Below are 7,303 nucleotides of genomic sequence, written 5' to 3'. Positions count from 1 at the left end.
CATCTTTTCTCTCAAGCGCGGCTCGCAGACTTGCAGCTGACAGATATCCTTCCAAGGACCTCCTCGAGTGGGTACAGGCTGGTCTTGAATCATCACCGCAGGATCCATATCGGTGCAGGAGCAAACCACTTTCTTCCATAAGGGGCAATCTTCTCTTGAGAATCTCCACCACCACTTGAACAGCAATGCTGTATTCCATATAACGGCATCTCCAACCCCAAGGCCGCCTTCCTTCTTCGGAGCCATAATTACTTCCCATTTTACAAGAGGCAATCCATGCTTCCCCCCATCTGAGCTCCACAAGAATTGTCGTTGTAGGGAAATTAACTTCTCTGCCACTGACTTTGGCATCTTGTACAAGCTGAGGTAGTAAATAGGCAGGCTGCTAAGCACCGATTTAATTAGGACCAGCTTACCTGCTTTGTTCAGAATCTTTGCTTTCCACAAACTTAGCTTCTCCTCCACCTTGTCAATCACCGGTTTCCATGTCTTCACCCTTCTCGGACTTGCACCCAGGGGGATACCCAGATATCTGATCGGCAGAGACGCCTCCGTACACCCCAATAACATACACATCCTTTGTACCCACACCCTATCACAGTTCACCGGAATAATGCTGGACTTCTCAAAATTTATGCTCAGGCCAGACATCAGTTCAAAACACCGCAAAAGTCGCTGATAATTCCTGATGGTTGCCTCTTCAGGCGGGCAGAAGAGAATAGTATCATCAGCAAACTGTAAGTGAGACAACTCAATGTTATCCCTCCCAACCAACAACGGAGAGATGCGTCCATTCCTTACCGCCTCTCCAATCATCCTATGCAGAACATCCACAACTAAAACAAACAGGAAAGGAGACAGCGGGTCTCCTTGTCTCAACCCCCTTTCCATCTTAAATGGCTTCGAAGGTGATCCATTGATTAGCACCGACATAGAGGCAGAGCACACACATTCCCTGATCCATGCTCTCCATCTCTGACCAAACCCCATCTTCTGTAAAACAATATCCACAAAGGTCCACTTGACTCTATCATAAGCCTTTTGGAAGTCCAGCTTGATTATCACGGAGCTCCTTTTCCGTGACTTCAACCAGTGTACAGTTTCACAGGCAATTAAAGCTCCATCATGTATTTTCCTGCCCTTCACGAATGCGCTCTGTGTCTCACCAACCAGACCTGGCATTACCTTTCGCATTCTCCGGACCAGAATCTTTGATATGACCTTATAGACACAACCCACCATGCTAATTGGCCTCAGATCCTTTATCTCTTTTGCACCAGCAAATTTCGGCGCCAGCGCCACCCAAGTGACATTCGACTCACTAGGTAGTTTACCAGACTGGAAGAACCCTGTCACCGCTCCAGTGAATTCTCTGCCCAATTCTCCCCAGCACTTCTTTATAAAGTTCATATTATATCCATCGCTGCCTGGTGCCTTGGTTGACCCACAATCCCAAACTGCCTCCTTAATCTCTGTAGATGTTGGCATCATCTCTAACTCCGTTGCATCTTCCTCGAGAATTTGCTTTACTAGCCCATCCCTAAACCCAATATTCGGTGAGTGCTCCTGATGGTACAAGTCCTTATAGAAATCTCGGATAGCAATCTTAATCCTTGCTTGATTCCGTACCAGTCTCCCATTAACCATTAAGGCATCAATCCTATTAGACCTTCAACGCATTGAGGCTATAGTGTGGAAGTAGCATGTATTTTTATCCATCTCCTTTACATGACGAGACCTTGACATCTGCTTCCAATGTAGTTCCTGGCGGATGTACTATTTCTTACAGCAACTCACAAGAGCCTTCCTCCTAGCTTCCATTGTCCCATCAGTCACTCCAGAGCCTGTCAAATCATCCACTTTCTTTAATTCATCCTCAAACTGCCTAATCCTTTTATCCATGTCCCCAAAATTCTTTTTATGCCATCTACTCAGTGGATTCGTCAAAGCCTTTAACTTGTCCATGAACTGCCTGTCACCTAACGTCCTCCATTCCTCTTTTACCAACCGGAGAAACCCATCGTGCGTAAACCAAGAATCTAAGCTCCGAAACGGTCTTGGCCCACCTCTCAACTGTGAGACCTCCATGATCAACGGACAATGGTCAGATAACCCTCTCGGGCCACCTCGCAACCGGGTTTCAGGAAACACTTCCAACCACTCCAAACTCACTAAAACCCTATCAATACGACTGCAAGACTGCCCTCTAAACCAGGTAAACAATCGATCAGTGAGCGCCAAGTCCACTAACTCCATATCCTGGATCCAGGATTTAAACTCCGTAGCAGACACCGGCAAGGAATCAGTTCCCTTCCTATCCTCTAGCTGAGTTATCTCATTGAAATCTCCCAGATAGCAAAACAGGACTTGACACAATCCATAAAGAAAGCTCAACTCTTCCCATGTAGCAAGCTTGCCTCGCCTATCATGTGGGCCATAAACCAGGCAGAAAGCACAGGAAAAGTTATTTCTAAGTAAGACACCCTCCACACACAACCACCGACTTCCTTTATAACAATGATTCATCTTAAATACCGTTTCATCCCACATCAATAACAGTCCTCCAGAAGCACCAATCGACCCCACATCCTCCCATTTAACAGCACCAGCACTCCACAATTGCACTATATCATAGGCTGTCACAGCTTCTTTTTTTGTCTCTATCAATCCTAGCATATTTATCTTAAATTTCCTCCGAAAGTTCTTTAGCATGCTCAGTTTACCAACTCCCGCCAACCCCCTAATATTCCAGGAACTAAAAATCATTTTAAAACACTTACTGACACCTTTTTCTGATTTTTTGGTCTACTCCGCCGTGCCTTCTCCTTTTGCTTAGCCAGTCTTTTCTTCTCCGCAATTGCCTCGTTCTGTGCCTGGAGTATTGCCATGATATCGTCCTCCTCATCATACCGTACAACTCCAGATTCCACAGCAAGCTTCCATGCTTCCCGGTTCTCCTGCATTTCAGCTTCTCTCATATTATCCCCAGGCGTTTCCGGCACATCTTCGCCCCCACCCTCATATGAGTCATCCCTCAAATCCACTGTTTGTTCCCCTGCATCGTCCGATTTAGGGCCTACAACCCCCGTGGAGCCTCCTGGACCGTGAACCTCCCCACAATCCTCTCCCTCTGGCCCACCCCATCGCTTTCCTAATCCACCCCCATTCAACGTTATTTCCACCCTTGGGTTTCCCACGAAGGTCCCATCTCCTACCCACTGACCACACGCCCCAGCCTTTTGGCGTCCATCGTCCGGGTCACCACTCGCCACCGCCGGTTCCATGCCACTCCTCAAAAGCAGCACCACCATCCCATCATCCATAGCCAACGATCTCCTGACCCGAGCACCCCCAGGTCCATCCTCCCCATTCGCTGCCCGCGCTTCAACCTGTTCGAATCCCATCCCTACCTTACGAGACTTTCTTCCCAAAGAGCTAGGTAGCAGAGCCAGCGGTCCCACCCCTGCCTCACCTTCACCAGGCCGAGCCCGCATTGGCGGCGAGGACCCCTCCACCAGAGCCCCCAACGCGTCCAGACCCGCGGCCACCACTTGCTTGCTCGCCGTATCGCCCTGGTTCGGCTCCCGCGATAAGACTCGAGGAGACGCACAGTGCTCCCTACCACTTTCCCCCTCGAAGTCACCTTTTCGGCCAATATCCCCATCGCTTGCACCACAGCAGCGTCGCAACGCCTTGCTCCCTACAACCCGACCCGACCGCAGGCCTCCATTCCCCTTTCCATGAATCTGATCCACTTGAGGCCCAGCAGTGAGATCCAATCCCTCCCCACCTAATGTTTCCACAGTTGGGCCTTGGGTAAATGAGCCCATACTAGCTTCAGCTGCTTTATGTAACCCCATCTGGGCCCCACCCAACGTATCCTTCCTACCCGACCCAGTATCATGCGCCCCATCCTTCCCCTCACTTGTGACACCACCCACGTTCAGCACCATATCATGTACTACCGTATCCTGAATAAGATCAACCACTTCCATTCTAGGAGGAATTTTCGCACCCCTTGCCGTTACAGATTTCAAATTCAAAAAATTATTACCCCATTCATCCAAAATCTCTGGCTGAATTCCTGGACTATCCTCCTGTACCTCCTCCACCCTACGCGGCAAGGATACCAACTCAGCCGCCATGTCCCAGCCCCCCAGCTTGCTAGGAGAATGACGACTGGCCGTCGAATTGACACCATTCTCAGCATATCGTTCCGCATCACCATGCGCGATGCCCCCCAAAGAATCACGCCCATTCGTTCCTGTCTCCGTAACAAACACATCAAACACACACGACCCTACAGTTAGTCGGAGCTTTTCAGAGACAGGATCAAATCTCCATGTATCAATCAGCACACTTCCAGCCCAGAACGATGTTGCTGAGCGCGTACCATCATCAACCTCAATTACTTCCCCCCACTGAGCACCAATTGCACAGAATGTAGATGCCATCCAAGCATGCAGTGGAACACCATAACACTTCAGCCACACCCTTCTCCTGTCGCACCGTATCTGTTCATGCCAACGGCATACATGATGGAAATTAAAATCCCTTGGATTCCAGCCCCAGAGCATTCCAGCGCTTCCTCCGCACTGTGGACACTATCAAAAGTCAGCAAAGCCTTATACCTCCCCATATCACAGATTCGAACAACATGCGGCCAAACCTCCCGGACAGCGTCGTTCAATGAGCTAAAGTCAATTTCTCCCATGGCACTTCCAACAATACTCCTATTCAGCCATACCAAATTATCCTGGGCTGCATCTACCTCCACTCCCTTCATCTCCACCACCTTCGGTCCCTCTACAATTGCATCGGAGGAGTTGGCCAAGGACGTCTGACCAATCCCATGGCCCCTGGTCGTAGATGGCTGTAATTCCACTGTTCGCACCCTCTATTTCAGCATTGATCTCCTGTGGCTTAGGCTGAACTCTTCTAGCAGCCACCCCCGCCACTGTAGCATCCCGCCCCTTACAGTCATCTTTCCTGTATTTGGCCTCACCCACAAAAATCTCCGACCCCCTTAGTTTCAAATGGTTCATCTCCGCAATTGCTTTCAGAGCTCCTCCTTTCGTGGTATACCGTATGAACGCAAAGAGGTAAACAACTCCATTCCTCATCTTCCTTGAAAGATATATATCGTTAATCCTCCCCGTCCAGGAAAACCGATCAAATAACTCCCGTTTCGAAATGTCACATGGTAGCCTGTCCACAAAGATGCTGAACGAATCCCGCTCTAATCGCAGGAACTCCTCTCGATTCCAAACCCGTGGATCCTTTTCCCATCCAGTTGAAAGCCTATTCCTTCCCTGCGCCGTGTTCCGCCGTGTCACTATTATTAACTCATATATATAGTAAGTACTTTGATACATGCAACTATGCAAGAGTTTAGGAAGTGAGCTAGTGTAATTCGTCATAGCTAGGCTGATATGAATTATATATTATATGTCTTATTTGATAGTATAACAGTTTTATTAGTGAGCGTAGTAGCATGATTCTTATTTGGATCTACTGAAGTAGCAAAAAAAATTTAATTCTTTATTTGAGTAAATGTATAATAAATAGATGAAAAACTTAAACTTTGTACTTGTTGATTAAAAAAAAAACTTTAATCGATAATTTTAATATGTGCTCTTATTATACATATTAGCTAAATATTTATTTTTTCTAAATATATGTACGAGATTTATTAGAAATATATAATTATTTATATATTTTTATTTATTAATTTATATTTTTAAGATAAATAATTTTATAATATATTATCAGAATTTCTATAACCATCAAATTCTAGAGTTCAATTTTTATTAACTGAATATGGAAAGTTATGTATATATAAATATTTGTTAGTAGAAATGATTATATATGATTAATGCGAGCAATAAGAATAATATAAATGTTTTATAATTTTGTAGTAAGAGAGCACATGGAGTGCGGATCTTGTCACACTGTGTTCTCGTGCTTTAGAAAGTGTGGACATATATTTAGTAACATATTATATAAACTAATATGTAAATTAAAAAAAAAAAGAAAAAGAAAAAACCGGTGATGATGAAAAATGACAGCTGTGGGATTTGAACCCACGCCCTTTCGGACCAGAGCCTAAATCTGGCGCCTTAGACCACTCGGCCAAACTGTCCTGTACAAACATGAGTTTTCTATATTTTATATAAAATTATTTACTGAGTAGTAGCCTAAACTAATTCTTTTTATTTTTTTGTTTCCTGCAATAGCCCCTAATCGGTCAAAAACTAATTCATTACTTATTTGAGCTTTGTTTAAGGGTTTGCATCATAGATTGTTTAATGCACAAGACGAAATTAAAACCCCCTCCCATACGGCATTTACTTAAGCGAACTAATAAGTTAACCATTAGACCAACTCTGTTAGTTGCCAAAGTTTATTTTGTTTAGCAAGAAACAAATACTTTTTTTGTCAATATCATAAGATCTCAGATTTTTGTTTTTGGAATGAAAATAACAGATTCTTTAGGGTCAAAAGTTCTTTACTTGAAATATGAAGGCTTTAGGCCCAAGAATTATACTCAATTATTTATGTCTTTATCCATTAGGATTGACATACAGCCCATACCACAAAACCCATCGCTTTTTTTCTTCTTCGCAACCTCATCTTATTCGGCCCCACAGAGCTAAAAAACTGTTCAGGCTCAATAAAATTCAGACTTCGAATAAAAAACATGTTAAGGCAATAAAATGAGACCAAAAGCATGAAAAGAAAACAAAAACCAGACGAAAAATAAAAGAAAGAAAAATGATAGACACAATTTTCTACCACGATAATTAAGACTCAGACTTAATATCCTATGACCAAATGTATAGTAAATAACAATGGTATCAGGAAAATTAAAGGGAGAATTATTTTTCTTACCTGTAAATAAAATTCATGTTATTTTGTTTTAATTCTAGTATTTACTTTTATCTATTTTCTTCAAAATATTTAATTTTGAATATTTATCTTTAATTTATCAATGTTAAATGCCGAGACAATAAACAAGATTCTTAAAAGTTAGCATCGAATCTTCACATATCATGTCAACATTTTTGAATGGCCCACACTATTGACCAAAGCTTTGGACTTGGGCTTTGGCCTTTTCTTCTATTCTAAGTGTCCTTTTGTTCCTCCCAATGGACGTTGACCATAAAAAAAAAGTTCATAGTTACAACTTGGGATGAATTTGGACACATAACAACAATAATAATTATTTATGCTAACCAAGTTGGTTGATATAATGGTTAGCTTATTAGAACGCTTAAGTAAGTGTTAGATGTTCGAATTCTAT

At 43.6% G+C, this 7,303-nt stretch overlaps 1 non-coding gene across 1 annotated transcript; it reads right to left on the bottom strand.

The window, feature by feature from the left end:
- Positions 1-6,062: 6,062 nt before the first annotated feature.
- TRNAL-UAG (transfer RNA leucine (anticodon UAG)) lies at positions 6,063-6,142 on the bottom strand. The gene has a single exon. It is a non-coding gene; the product is annotated as a tRNA-Leu (tRNA).
- Positions 6,143-7,303: the final 1,161 nt, after the last annotated feature.

Source organism: Arachis hypogaea, chromosome 13 (assembly GCF_003086295.3).
Source record: "Arachis hypogaea cultivar Tifrunner chromosome 13, arahy.Tifrunner.gnm2.J5K5, whole genome shotgun sequence".
In the NCBI taxonomy this organism is placed as follows: domain Eukaryota; kingdom Viridiplantae; phylum Streptophyta; class Magnoliopsida; order Fabales; family Fabaceae; genus Arachis; species Arachis hypogaea.
Note: the sequence above shows the minus strand (reverse complement) of the source record. Positions and strands in the feature narration are given on the sequence as shown.